Source organism: Oratosquilla oratoria, chromosome 32, assembly GCF_046742065.1.
Source record: "Oratosquilla oratoria isolate Oo_2021 chromosome 32, ASM4674206v1, whole genome shotgun sequence".
NCBI classification, from domain to species: Eukaryota; Metazoa; Arthropoda; class Malacostraca; order Stomatopoda; family Squillidae; genus Oratosquilla; species Oratosquilla oratoria.
In genome coordinates this window covers 3,576,770-3,592,796 of record NC_134808.1, presented here as the reverse complement: position 1 = coordinate 3,592,796, position 16,027 = coordinate 3,576,770, and positions in this window count along the sequence as shown.

Genomic DNA, 16,027 nt, shown 5'->3' with positions numbered 1-16,027 from the left:
CTAACTGTAATAAACACAGCCATCATACACGCAAACATCACAGAAGCTGCAACACCTGGCACTTACCAACAAACAATAGACGCATATTACAAGGCAAACGGACTCCCCACAATTGCAATCCCACCCTCAGTCATCAAACCAACAGCCATATTGAACATGCTAAACAACACCACACACTCCCACACAGAACAAGAAGACATGGAAACAGAGGAACAAAGAAACAAAAGGCCACTCAACACAGAACACACTACTGAAACTGAACAACCCACAAAATCAAAGAAAACTGACCAGAACACAGACATAACATTACAGATAATAACACCCACCACAATAAACATGACAGACAATGAGATACACCAAAACGCACACACTCTTCTCCGAACTAACAAGATCAAATACATATACACCAAGGACATACCAGAAGAGACTGTAGACATCATGATTACACAAAGACTAATAGACTTGACAAGAGCCCCCATACAAAGACTGACTGAAGCAAAATATAAAAAGACACAGCAAGGATACTACGACATCCGCAAACACAAACCAACGGACACACCTCACTGGACAGTCAACAGCCAATAAACCAAACAAACATGGACACAATACACATAATACAACACAACGTACAACACTGGACATTTCACAGGAGAAACCAATTATGCAATCATTACACAACACAAACACCAGACATCATACTACTCAATTCTATAGGGAAACACACAGTTAAGATATTCAATTACAACACACACACACAAAACACTTACAACGAGGACAACGCAGGAATAGCAATAGCCATAAGACGAAACATAAGATACAAACTGTTAGACGACTTTGACGAAGACATGTTAGCCATTGAACTACACACAACCAAAGGACCCATCATCATAGCCACAACATACCTCCCACCACGAAGACCATACCTACCAACACAAGACATTCTCAAAATCACACAAAAACCACAACCTACATACATCATAGGAGACTTCAACGCAAAACACAAAACACTGAAACACACATACAACAATCACGTAGGGAAAGGTATACACCAACTAATAACACAAAACCACCTCAGCTTCCTCGGTCCAGACTTCCCAACATGCATTACAAACAACGGAACAGGCAACCCAGACATGATATTCACCAACCGACACCACCATCTTGCATACAGAATACACCCAGGCGACATAACATCATCAGACCACATTCCACTTCACTTAACACTCTCCACCACAGCGATCATTATTCCCACACCACCCAGACTGCTTTACAAGGAAGCAGATTGGAAGAAATTCAAAACAATTCTAGAAACAACTACAGAAGAATACAACAACACAGAAACACAAAACAACACAAACATCCAAACAAAAGACACACAATACATAGACGCAAAAATAGAAAACTGGTATACACTATTAAACAATGCAATCACACAGTGCATCCCTACAATACACTACAAACAGCTACCCACACCAAAAACATCTAAAACACTAAAACAATTAATATGGAAAGCAAACAACATAAAAACAAAGCCATAACTGAAAACAACTGGACTCCACACATATCTCAAACAATTAAACAACTACAAACACAGATACTAGAAGAACACAAAAGAAACTATGAAGAAACATGGAACAAACTAATTTCGAACATCAAATTCAACCCAAGAAAACCACAAGACTTTTGGAACACGATAAAGAGACTACAGGGATCAAAGACTACCACTTCACCCTACATTACACACAACAACATAAAACTACACGACGACAAAGACAAAGAACTCGCATTCAGACAGGTATGGCAAAACATTTTTCAAATCACACCAGCAGAAAACACACAATTCGACACAAACCATGAAACAAAAATACTCACATACACAACACAGCACCACCAACTAACACAACCTTACGCAAACATAGACTTAAACAGACTCGACACTGATAACTACATCGGAGGACCCATATACCCAGAAGACGTAAAAAACATAATCAAACACACCAAAAACAAAGCTCCAGGACAATCAGGCATTACGAAACAAATACTCGCACACTTACCAAATATAACAATACAATTACTCACAGACATTTACAACGAAACACTCAGCCTAGGATACTTTCCACAAAAATTCAAACACTCAATCATCACATTCATACCGAAACAAAACAAGGACACCACTCAAATACAAAATTACAGACCCATATCACTACTGGAAACACCTGGAAAAATTTACGAAAGACTAATTACAAACAGACTTATGGCACACTTACACGAACACGACATGATCAACCCTAACCAACACGGATTCACTCCTGGCAAGGGAACACATACAGCACTCGCCATTTTATACGAAACAATTGCAGACGCACAAAGACACAAACATGCATATAACATAATTTCACGTGACATCTCTAAGGCCTTCGATAAAGTCTGGCACGAAGGCCTTAAATACAAAATCATACAAACACAACTTCCAGACACCATCACGAAAACACTGTGTAGCTTCCTAGACAACAGAACAGCAAGAATAAAAATAAACCACCACATAGGACCACCCTTCCCTCTCCAAAGCGGAGTACCACAAGGAAGCGTTCTCTCCCCAACACTATTTAACCTATACACATCAGACATACCACAACCTTCACACGGAAGCTACACTATACAATACGCAGACGACGTCACACAAATAATCACATACCCGAACACTACAGGAAAACACATGCTTGCCAGGAAAACAGAACATGAAATCAACAAAATTAACACATACGAAAAACAATGGAAACTATCCACAAACACAAACAAATTCCAATTACTACCCATTTCAGCACGCAACCCAACACCAATAAAAATAAACAACAACATCATACCATACAACAGACAAGCACATATCCTAGGCCTCACAATCAACACACAAGGCATAAAACACCACATGAAAAACAGAATACAAACCACAAAGACCACACTCAACAGACTAAGACGCTTCAGAGGACTAACGACAAAAACACAAATAAAACTTTACAAGACCTTAGCACGACCACAACTAGAATACCCACCAATAATCACAGTCACAAGCACACACACAAACATCAAAGCCATGCAGACTCTACAAAACACAACATTAAGGAAAATACTACAACACAAACCACCATACCTAGAAACACAAGAACAACTCCACATAACAGCAAAAATAGAAACTATACACTCAAGACTCATAAGACTTAGCAGCAAAGCATGGAACAACATACTAACACACAATATAATACCCCCACCCCCACAATCATCAAAAAAGACACATGACCATAAAAACTGGCCCAGATTGAAAACCATCTTAGGCTGAAATCCTGACCATCCACCATTGCCGCGGCACTAGCTAATTAAAAAAAAAAAAAAAAAAAAAAAAAAAAAAAAAAAAAAAAAAAAAAAAAAAAAAAAAAAAAAAAAAAAAAAAAAAAAAGGAAGGTTATGCCTCGCACAAACACACATATCCATCGGATATGTGCGTAATAATTAAACATAACACCAATATTGGAACTCAAAAGGCATACTAGCCAAATATTATTAAACGTAACCTCCCTTGAAAAAAAAAAAAAAAAATGTATTTTTTCTGGAAGCAGGTGTGACAAGATTCCCCACTAAATATAATATTGAAAATAATACCAACTCTCAAACTTAAACTAATTTTCAATGCACAATGCCATTATATAAGCACACCTGCTCCCAACTTATGCAAATGTTTATTTTAATCTATGTCCTTGGAGGAAAGACTTATAATAAAACTCATTACTAACATCACAATAAACTTACTTATTTTAAAATCAAGACTAAAACTAAAAAGAACAAAAAGCAAAACAGAAATAAGTCCTTCCTCCACAATAAAATATAATATGTTTAGCTAGTTAGAATTTTGCTAGAGCATAGATAGGGTGTCCTGAATATAACAATAACACCATGCAAGTGGGTCCGCCCCACACTATCACACTTCTACTTCCTTCACTTTCTAAACTTTACCTTCACCTATCCCCCTCCCCCCCTGTTTTCTTCCTCCCACACCTCAAACTTCTCTATAGTTAATTATTATTATTATTATGCTCAAGGAGTGATTGTGCCAACAGCACTGTATGGGGCAGAAACGTGGAACATAAGAGAAGAAGAGAGAAGGAGTTTGAATGTGTTTGAGATGAGGTGTCTGAGAAGTATGGTGGGGGTTACTAGGCTGGATAGAGTGAGAAATGAGGAGGTGAGGAGGAGAACAGGGGTGAAAAAGGAGCTGGGAGATAGGGTTGATGAAAGAATATTAGGATGGTTTGGACACATGGAAAGAATGAGTGAAGAAAGACTAGTAAAAGAGGTATGGAAGGCCGATGTGGAGGGAGTGAACATGAGAGGACGTCCTAGGATGAGATGGATGGATGGGGTGAAGGGGGCTTTGGGGAAGAGGGGAATGTCTGTTGAGGAAGGAAGGGAGAGGATGGAAGACAGAGGTGAGTGGAGAATGGTTGTATATGGATGATGTTGTGATTGCATGAGGAGGAATGGGCAGGGGGGTGGGGGGTGGGGTTGTATGTGTGAGTAAATTTTGACGCAGCCCGAAGGGATTTCTCCCCGTCCTCTCCTTATATGCAAGGGGAGACGGAGAGGGGGGGTCGCCGATTAAATGAAGCGGCCTTGCTGTGGATGTGCTGTGTCTTGCGACACTGTTTCTGACCCAGGGCGGTGGGCAGGGTGCAGGGATGACCCGTCATCCAGGAGGTGCTCAGATGAGAGGGAGGGTGGGAGGGGTGTGGAATGTATGTAGGGATGAAATGGGTGGGAGTGTTATTATGCCTTTCCCTTTTTGGCTACCTCCCTTGTAAGGGGGAAAAAGCCTTGGTATATGTATGTATGTATTATGCTCATTCCAGATCATTCGGCAACCAGACACCACCGCGAACGGACCTCTCCTGAAGAACTCCCACAACGCAGTGAACGTCTACAATCAAGCTGAAAACCGTTACCCGAGCTAAGGGCATCTCTAGCCTTCTCGCTCTGACGATGTATGCCCTAGATAACCCCCCTTTCGACTGAGCATAGCCCTTGCTGGTCTGTAAAACTTGCTCAGTCGACTGGGTGGGGAGGGAACCCCCATCGTTCCGGTTTCCCGCTACTACAGCGGACCGGCATAGGCTCGACGAATAGGCAGCCAAGGCGTTTCTTACGCTGCGGATAGGCACTAGGGCACCAGCCAACGTGGCGCTTTCCCCTTAACCTCCGTTAGGCCATTCATGAACAAGTGAGCACAGACCGTACCCCTACGACCCCCCCTCCCTCATACTATTTCCCTCTTTTTCCTTCATTTTCACTTTCGAACTCTGACACATACACACTACTGAACACACACACACACCAAGCCCAGCGCCTCGGCGCAATGGGCCGTCTCAAAATTAAGGAAACCCGGCCAACCACCGGGACGACCAAGAGAAACGCAATCTGGAAAACTCTGTCAGCACTCAACATTCACATACATAAACTCTACACAAGCGGACCCCTTCACACCATCATCGCGGACGATTCCACCATCGAGGAATTAACGAAGAAAACCAACAAAGCCACTTTTGCTAATGAAGGCCTGGACGTAATTGACCCACCAGAACTCAATGCGAAGAGGACCCTGATCGTCAAACACGTCGATGAACACATACACGAAAGGGAATTGGCAGATATCAAGAATGAAGTCGAACGACTAAACAACATCAAAGTCAACTCTGTCATCAAACTACCGACAACAAAGACCATCATTAAAATTAAACTTGAAACATCGGCCATGGTTAAAAGAGCTCTAGAATCAGGATTACTCATCTTCAACCAATCCTTCCCCCCCCCCACTCACTGACACAAGAAACCTTTATACAACTCCCCCAATGTACACGTTGTTACTCTTACGAACACACACTCAGACACTGCACACACCCAGACACCTACAACATTTGCTCCGGCTGCTGCTCCACCAACCACCGATTCAACAACTGCCACAACGCGTTAAAGAAATGTATAGCCTGCGGACAAGACCATCCTACATATGCAGCAAGATGTCCGGTGAAGAAACAGCTGATTAAGAAGAAATCTCAAGAAATCAGGGAGCAGCAACACACAACCACACACCCTAACATTACATATGCAAACATAACGACAGGTAATGCTACTCAGTCATCACACACACCAACACCCAACCCTATAACCCTCAAACATCTCACAGTCATAAACACTGCCATCATACATGCTAACATAACCGAAGCTGCAACACCGGGAACATACCAACAGACAATTGATGCATATTACAAAGCCAATGGACTCCCCACTATCATAATCCCACCCTCAGTTATCAAACCATCAGCCATACTTAACATGCTAAATAACACAACACCCACACAACCTGAGGCAATGGAAACAGAGGAACAGAGAAACAAAAGACCACTGAACACAGAACACACAACTGAAACTGAACAACCCACAAAATCAAAGAAAACTGACCAGAACACAGACATAACATTACAGATAATAGCACCCACCACAATAAACATGACAGACGAAGAGATACACCAAAATGCACACACACTTCTCCGAACCAACAAGATCAAATACATATACACAAAGGAAATTCCAGAAGAGACTGTAGACACCATGATTACACAAAGACTAATAGACTTGACAAAGGCCCCCATACAAAGACTGACTGAAGCAAGATATAAAAAGACACAACAAGGATTCTACGACACCCGCAAACACAAACCAACAGACACACCTCACTGGACAGTCAACAGCCAATAAACCAAACAAACATGGACATAATACACATAATACAACACAACGTACAACACTGGACATTTCACAGGAGAAACCAATTATGCAATCATTACACAACACAAACACCAGACATCATACTACTCAATTCTATAGGGAAACACACAGTTAAGATATTCAATTGCAACACACACACACAAAACACATACAACGAGGACAACGCAGGAATAGCAATAGCCATAAGACGTAACATAAAATACAAACTGTTAGATGACTTTGACGAAGACATGCTAGCCATTGAACTACACACAAACAAAGGACCCATCATCATAGCCACAACATACCTCCCACCACGAAGACCATACCTACCAACACAAGACATTCTCAAAATCACACAAAAACCACAACCTACATACATCAAAGGAGACTTCAACGCAAAACATAAAACACTGAAACACACATACAACAATCACGTAGGGAAAAGTATACACCAACTGATAACACAAAACCACCTCACCTTCCTAGGTCCAGACTTCCCAACATACTTCGCAAACAACGGAACAGGCAACCCAGACATGGTATTCACCAACCGACACCACCACTTTACATGCAGAATACACCCAGGCGACATAACATCATCAGACCACATACCACTTCATTTGACACTCTCCACCACAGCGATCACTATCCCCACACCACCTAGACTACTATTCAAAGAAGCAGACTGGAAGAAATTCAAAACAATTCTAGAAACAACTACAGAAGAATACAACAACACAGAAACACAAAACAACACAAACATCCAAACAAAAAACACACAATACATAGACGAAAAAATAGAAAACTGGTACAAACTAATAGACAATGCAATCACACAGAGCATCCCTACAATACACTACAAACAACTACCCACACCAAAAACATCTAAAACACTAAAACAACTAGTTTGGAAAGCAAACAACATAAAAAACAAAGCCATAAATGAAAACAACTGGACTCCACACATATCACAAACAATTAAACAACTACAAACACAGATACTAGAAGAACACAAAAGAAACTATGAAGAAACATGGAACAAACTAATTTCAAACATCAAATTCAACCCAAAAAAAACACAAGACTTCTGGAACACAATAAAGAGACTACAAGGATCTAATACTAACACTTTACCCTACATAACTCACAACAACGAAAAACTACATGACGACAAAGACAAAAAGACGCATTCAGACAGGTATGGCAAAACATTTTTCAAATCACACCAGCAGAAAACACACAACTCGACACAAACCATGAAACAAAAATACTCACACACATAACGCAGCACCACCACCAAACACAACCCTACGCAAACATAGACTTAAACAGACTAGACACTGACAGCTACATCGGAGGACCCATATACCTAGAAGACGTTAAAACCATAATCAAACACACCAAAAACAAAGCTCCAGGACAATCAGGCATCACAAAACAAATACTCGCACACTTACCAAATATAACAATACAATTACTCACAGACATTTACAACGAAACACTCAGCCTAGGATACTTTCCACAAACATTCAAAAACTCAATCATTACATTCATACCGAAACAAAACAAAAACACCACCCAAATACAAAATTACAGACCCATATCACTACTAGAAACACCTGGAAAAATATACGAAAGACTAATCACAAACAGACTTATGGCACACTTACACGAACACGACATGTTAAACCCTAACCAACACGGATTCACTCCTGGCAAAGGAACACATACAGCACTCGCCATTTTATATGAAACAATTGCAGACGCACAAAGACACAAACACGCATGTAACATAATTTCACGTGACATCTCTAAGGCCTTCGATAAAGTCTGGCACGAAGGCCTTAAATACAAAATCATACAAACACAACTTCCAGACACCATCACGAAAACACTGTGTAGCTTCCTAGACAACAGAACAGCAAGAATAAAAATAAACCACCACATAGGACCACCCTTCCCTCTCCAAAGCGGAGTACCCCAAGGAAGCGTTATCTCCCCAACACTATTACATCAGACATACCACCACCTTCACACGGAAGCTACACTATACAATACGCAGACGACGTCACACAAATAATCAAATTAACGTCAATCAACATCATTATATCACATAAGGCACATAGCCTCACACAAACACACATATCCACAGGATATGTGTGTAATACTTAGTCATAACACCAAAATTAGAATTCATAGGCACACTAGCCAACACCAATAAACGTGACCTCCCTTTATATATATAAAAAAAAAACTATTAATTAAATAATTCAATTGAGAGCAGGTATGATGTAACTTCCTAATAATCACAACCTTAAATAAATAAAACGAAACCCCAACTAATACTTAATCTAATTTAATTATCAAGGCACAAAGCCAAATATAGAATCACACCTGCTCCCAACTCCTGTAAATTTATTATTATGCATACAATGAAGGAAGGACTTATATTAACTCATATCAATAATCATATCATAAATAACTGTTCTATACTTAAAATTAACACAAAATGCACAACAGAAATAAGTCCTTCCTTCACACCAAATATTTATTATTAGATAGATAAGGAAATTTTTTGACTGAGCATAGATAGGATGACCTTATATATACTTATAAACCATGCAAGTGGGTCCGCCCCACACTTTCAAACTCACACTTCCTTCACTTTAAATACTTTACCTTCATCTATCACCCCTCCCCCCCTTGCTCCCACACTTCTTACTTACCTATCCTTAATTATTATTATTATTATTATGCTCATTCCTTTGAGAAAGTCGTTAGACGAAACGTCAGGAATAAAGCTTCACCTCCAGTCCATGTTTCCTTTACCGTGTCTATACAACTTGAACAGCTTAGCAGACAGAGCGTCAACCACTAAGTCATTCCACAGTGTACACACGCTATTCGCCAAAGGACAATTGAATTGCATATCATAACAAACCTACTTCTTTCCTAATACCACCAAGAGAGATACACAATGCTATAGAAATTTTGTGCATTTTTTAAATATCTAGTTGATTTGGAAGGCTCATTGAAATTTTCTTTCAATTCTGCCAATTACATAATTGCTCATTCATATTTGAAATCAATTTAGAAACAGGCTTTTGGAGTAACGGTGTTAGTAATCCTAGGGAGTAAGCCATTCAACAAACGGTCTTGTGACAAACTGTATTCCATTTGATTGCGGTGCATGATTTACAAATGTTATAGCCTTATCATACACTCAACTATTTACTTTTCCCAACTCTTAACCAGATGAATATACAGATCCTAGCTTATTGATCAGTGAAATATGTGTTGTGACCAAGGAATTTATTAGGGTTTTGGGTCACATGTTGGACTGTGGACAACAGTTATTATCTTCCCGGGTGAAAGTGCATAGCTCATACATGCTCTCTCTCTCTCTCTCTCTCTCTCTCTCTCTCTCTCTCTCTCTCTCTCTCTCTCTCTATCTATCTACCTATCTATCTATTTCTCTCTTTCTCATACACATACACATACACACACACACACACACACACACACACACACACACACACACACACACACACACACACACACACACACACACACACACACACACACACACACGCACACGCACACACACACACACACACACACACACACACACACACACACACACACACACACACACACACACACACACACACACACAAAGGATTACAAAGGCGGAGCATGCCGACAGGAGACCTTTTGATCCATATCTAGGTCGGATGCAAAAAAAAAAAAAAAAAAAAAAAAATCATATTAATAATAAATTAAAACTATAATAATGTAGATAACAAATAAAATACATAAATAAATGCATAGGTATAGTTGAATAACAAACAAACAGGTAGATAGTAAATGGTAATAAATTGACATATAACTAATAATAAATGAAAATCAGACAGACAAATTATAACAAAACAAAAACAAATAATATAACATAAATTATAATCATTACATCATCTTACTTAGGTATTTATCTAAATGATTCTTAAAGCTTCGAACTGAACTACATTGCACTACCAGTGTAGGAAGTTTATTCCATTCATTAACTACACGGTTGGCAAAGTTGTTTCTACCTACTTCCAAATTGAATCTATTTCCGGACAGTTTGAGACCATTGTTTCTTGTCTGATTGTCATTCAATGTGAAAATTTGGTCACTTTTGATGTTGTCAATTCCCTTTAGAATCTTAAAGACCTGCATCAAGTCACCTCTGAGTCTACGCTTTTTTAGGAAAAACAGATTCATGTGCTTAAGTCGATTTTCGTATGATTTATTTTTGATATTTAGAATCAGTTTTGTGGCTCGCCGTTGTACTTTTTCCAGTCTGTCAATGTCTTTAATGAGATTCGGTGACCATACGGAAACAGCATATTCTAAATGTGGACGAACTAACGATTTATATAGCTTGTTAATGAGTGATGGACTTTTGAAATCAAAAGATCGCGCAATCAATCCCAGAATCTTATTTGCTTTCTCAGAGGCTGAAATACACTGCTTGGATGATTTGAGGTCGTTACTGATAATTACGCCGAGATCTTTTTCACTATCCACTTTTGTTAACGAATTTCCAAATAACTTGTAATCGTACTTACTGTTGTTTTTACCTATGTGCATTACCTTGCATTTACTTGTGTTAAATTTCATTAGCCACTTTTCAGACCATTGCTGTAATTGATCTAAATCTTCTTGAATATCTAATTGGTTTGAGTGATCATTTGCCACTCCGCACAGTTTTGTATCATCAGCAAATTTGGAAACAGTAGATCTTAGTCCATGGTCTATATCATTTATATATACTATGAATAGAAGTGGCCTAAGAACGGAACCCTGAGGAACTCCACTTGCAACACTTTTCCATCCAGAAGTTTTTCCATTTAAAACAACTCTCTGTTTTCGACCTTTCAACCAATTACTAGTCCAACCTAATAGGCTACCACTTATTCCATGCAAAGCTAATTTAGTAAGTAGTCTTTGGTGTGGGACGGTATCAAAAGCTTTTGCAAAGTCTAGATATATTAAATCTATATTGTTTCTTTTGTCATAATTCGAGATAACTGTGTTGTAGAATTCGAGTAAGTTAGTCACGCAAGAACGTTTCCGTCTGAAACCATGCTGGCTATCATTTATCAAACGGTTACTTTCTAAATGATGTTCGATAGCATCTCTGATGATAGTTTCCATTATTTTTCCTACGATTGAAGTCAAACTTATAGGCCTATAGTTATTTGGTTTCTTTTTGTCACCTTTTTTGAATATGGGAGTAACACACACACACACACACACACACACACACACACACACACACACACACACACACACACACACACACACACACACACACACACACACACACACACAAAACACACACACGCACACACACACACACACACACACACACACACACACACACACACACACACACACACACACACACACACACACACACACACACACACACACACACACGCACACACGCACACACACACACGCATACACACACATAACTCCTTGTCCATCATAGCTAGTTTGTCAACATAAAGTGCTGTGATGCTTTTTCATCCCTGGGCGGAGAACGAGCTCAGATTGCTAAAGAAGCGGTCAGGCGCAGTACCACTATACCAGCAAGCCGGACATTCAACACATACTAGCCTTAGCTTCTGCCTTCATACTACTGATGTACAGAGTAACTACGAATCTGTGATTTTTACAAACTGTTGTGGACAGTTCAACTTTAGTGTGATAATACCACATTACTTCCTGACGCTAACATATCTGCATCTTCAGCAGTCCGACTTCTCATCTTAAACTAGGTAAAATACTCCTTAGATAGAGAGTTCATCTGAAGTTCCATGCCAGGGAAACTTTTAAAAGAAAACAGATGTTTTGGTAGGAGTTTCTTTTATTGATTTGCGTCTAGACTACAAACAGAAGATGATACACATTGCAAGGAGGACGAAAAGAAAGCATTTCGATATGACTGAAAAGTAGCATTTTTCACTCTTGACTTCACTTGAGTTGCAAAATAAAACATGGTGGTACAAGCGTGGAAATCTTAGTAATGGTGTGATCTGTCAGACAAAAAAAAAAAAAAAAAAACAGCAAAAGTAGAAGAAGACAAAGAAAAAATAAGAGAGAGAGAGAAAAAAAAAAAAAAAAACGTTGGGGAAACCAGTGCTGAAGTGATAGAGGTTGTCACAAAGCTAAGGAATGTGAAATAGAATTAATCTTCAAGAGGAAGCCGATCGGGAGCACCTTGAGCTTGCTAGCTGTTTGGGAACCTCGATTCACTGTTCTCCAGAAGCTTACACAGATCTTGAGGGCTCCATTGATCACACGCACAACCACGCATGTGCTCACGTTTAACCGGAATTTTGCGTTGTAGTAGTAGTAGTAGTAGTTGAAGTGCTTGTAGAAGTTGAAGTGCTTGTAGAGGTTGAAGTGCTTGTAGAGGTTGAAGTGCTTGTAGAGGTTGAAGTGCTTGTAGAGGTTGAAGTGCTGGTAGAGGTTGAAGTGCTGGTAGAGGTTGAAGTGCTGGTAGAGGTTGAAGTGCTGGTAGAAGTTGAAGTGCTTGTAGAGGTTGAAGTGCTGGTAGAGGTTGAAGTGCTGGTAGAGGTTGAAGTGCTTGTAGAGGTTGAAGTGCTTGTAGAGGTTGAAGTGGTGGTAGAGGTTGAAGTGCTTGTAGAGGTTGAAGTGGTGGTAGAGGTTGAAGTGCTTGTAGAGGTTGAAGTGGTGGTAGAGGTTGAAGTGCTGGTAGAGGTTGAAGTGCTGGTAGAGGTTGAAGTGCTGGTAGAAGTTGAAGTGCTTGTAGAGGTTGAAGTGCTGGTAGAGGTTGAAGTGCTGGTAGAGGTTGAAGTGCTTGTGGAGGTTGAAGTGCTTGTGGAGGTTGAAGTGCTTGTGGAGGTTGAAGTGCTTGTAGAGGTTGAAGTGCTTGTAGAGGTTGAAGTGCTGGTAGTGGTAGAGGTAGTGGTGGTGGTGGGGGTAGTGGTAGAGGTAGTGGTTGTGGTAGGGGTAGTGGTTGTGGTGGTTGTAGTGGTAGTGGTGGTGGTTGTAGTTGTGATGGTAGTAGTTGTTGTTGTTGCTGAAAAAAACAAAGAAAATGCATCTTACTCGTTGGTGAAAAAAAATCGCGAAGGTTTGCAATTTCACCTCGGTAATCCATTTGCCCTATATTGACATGAACGCCTACACATACACAGACACATGAATGCATGCATTAGTAGGAGGTCCTCATTCATGAAACAGGAAAACTAGGCTTTCTATCAGAATGATAAAATTTAAACCTGAATTCGTACCTGGTTGACAGCAGAGGCAGCCTGCAACTTTTTTACAGGACTTGTCAGTTATGCCCGATTCACACGTGTCCTTGCCATCGATGATACACTTACCCTTGCACTTCTTCTTCTTTACGCAGCTGTCAGCTTTGGCTGCCGAGGGGGGGAAAGGGAAACGTTGTTAATGTCCAGCAATGTCTCTACCTCACTGCTCCCTGCTGCCTCCTTACGCATGTTTCCCTTACCCAGATGTGGACGGGGAGGGAGAGGAAGAGAGGGGGGGGGGGTTCGTTCAGCAAGCGAGTGGAGGACGACCTCAAAGCGAGAGGCTTCGGTGGTCCGAGTTCTCCCTCAGTCGAATGAAATGAACTATGGAGAGAATCGATCAAGGAGGAGAAGCAGGAGATGTGTTTTAAAAAAGATACTTCAAGGAAAACGAGCTGATGGTGAACTGACACAGACGGCTGGAGGCTGTGTATGAAGTGTTCCCCGTGTTTGAGAGACAAGAGGAGCCCCAAAACTCGAAATAAGCACGTCAACACCTCCATGAGGAAAAGGGAGGGTGGGGGCGGGGAGAGATACTTACGGATGACACAGCAGAGGCAGCCCTGCTTCTTAGGCTTGCAACCGTTCTTGATGACGATAGCACCATCTCCTTTAGCCGTACACTCATCCTCGGATGCGACGCACTCTCCACCCATGTTGCTGCATTTGGGCTTAATACTGCACGATCGAGGGGCGCAGCAGATGCATTTGTCAGATTTGCAGCCATTCTTGATCTCGTACTCTCCATCACCGCAAGAGGAAGCCTGGGTGCAAGAGCCATCCTTTTTGGTACATTTCTTCTTAGCATTGCAGTCGCCTTGGCGTTGTGTTATAACATTTCCTTTGCTGGGGTTCGACTTTCTCCTGTTACCCATGCCCTTGGATCTCCTCTCAGGCTTGGAACTCAACCCTCTCCTGTTACCCTTGTCCTTGGATCTCCTCTCACTTCTCTCAGGCTTGGAACTCAGCCCTCTCCTGTTACCCATGCCCTTGGATCTCCTCTCACTTCTCTCTGGCTTGGAACGCAGCCCTCTCCCGTCATCCTTGGATCCTGGGTTTTTCTGGTTCATTCCTAACTTCCTTTGGTTCTTTTCTTTCTTTTCGTTGTCCAAGCTGGCCCTGTTTATGACTCTTGCCTCTGTGGAAGAAAAAGAAAATTGAGGACCGTGAAGTTTAGTTCCGATGAAGCCTGAGGTGGGAGTTTCACTGGGGATGGACGACACCCCATACCTTCAGTCAAATCCACTATCAACCAAAATGACTTACTAGCACATAGGGCAAAAAGTGGAGAATTTTTTCTTCTTTTGTTATTTAACTACACAAGCGAAAGAAAACAATTTGAAACACTAAGTTTACCTCTACAACACACTTGTCCCTTGCGACAGGACTGGTCAGGTATTTCTCTGCAGTTGCCTGCTTCCGACCTGGATCGGCAGACTCCTTTCTCATCTCCACAGACACCACCTGGCGAGCCCCTGCCCCCCATGCATGCCTGTAATAGAAGGGAGGAACTTAGGGGTAGGACTCTGGGGAGGTGAGGATGAAAGAATCTTTGACCTCCAGCACATCATTGCACAAAAGATGGTTAGACGGTTCACATAATCTACTTTTGCTTGGTCTCCTAAAAAGAGAGGCCCGCAGCTACCGAGCTCTGAAGAACAGTGACCACAAAAATGGCGACAGAGGAGAGACCAAGAAGCTTGGAAGACTGAAGATCGTCAATATGAAAAGAAGATAAGCACTGGTTTATCAATAAAGTGGTTAACAAATGGCTTAGTAACCATATAGTGAGCGCTAAAACTATCGGTTGTTTTAAGAGAAGGTTAGATCAATGTTCTGGATTAATGAAGCTCTTCTCGAAAAGGACATCTGAAGCTAGAGTT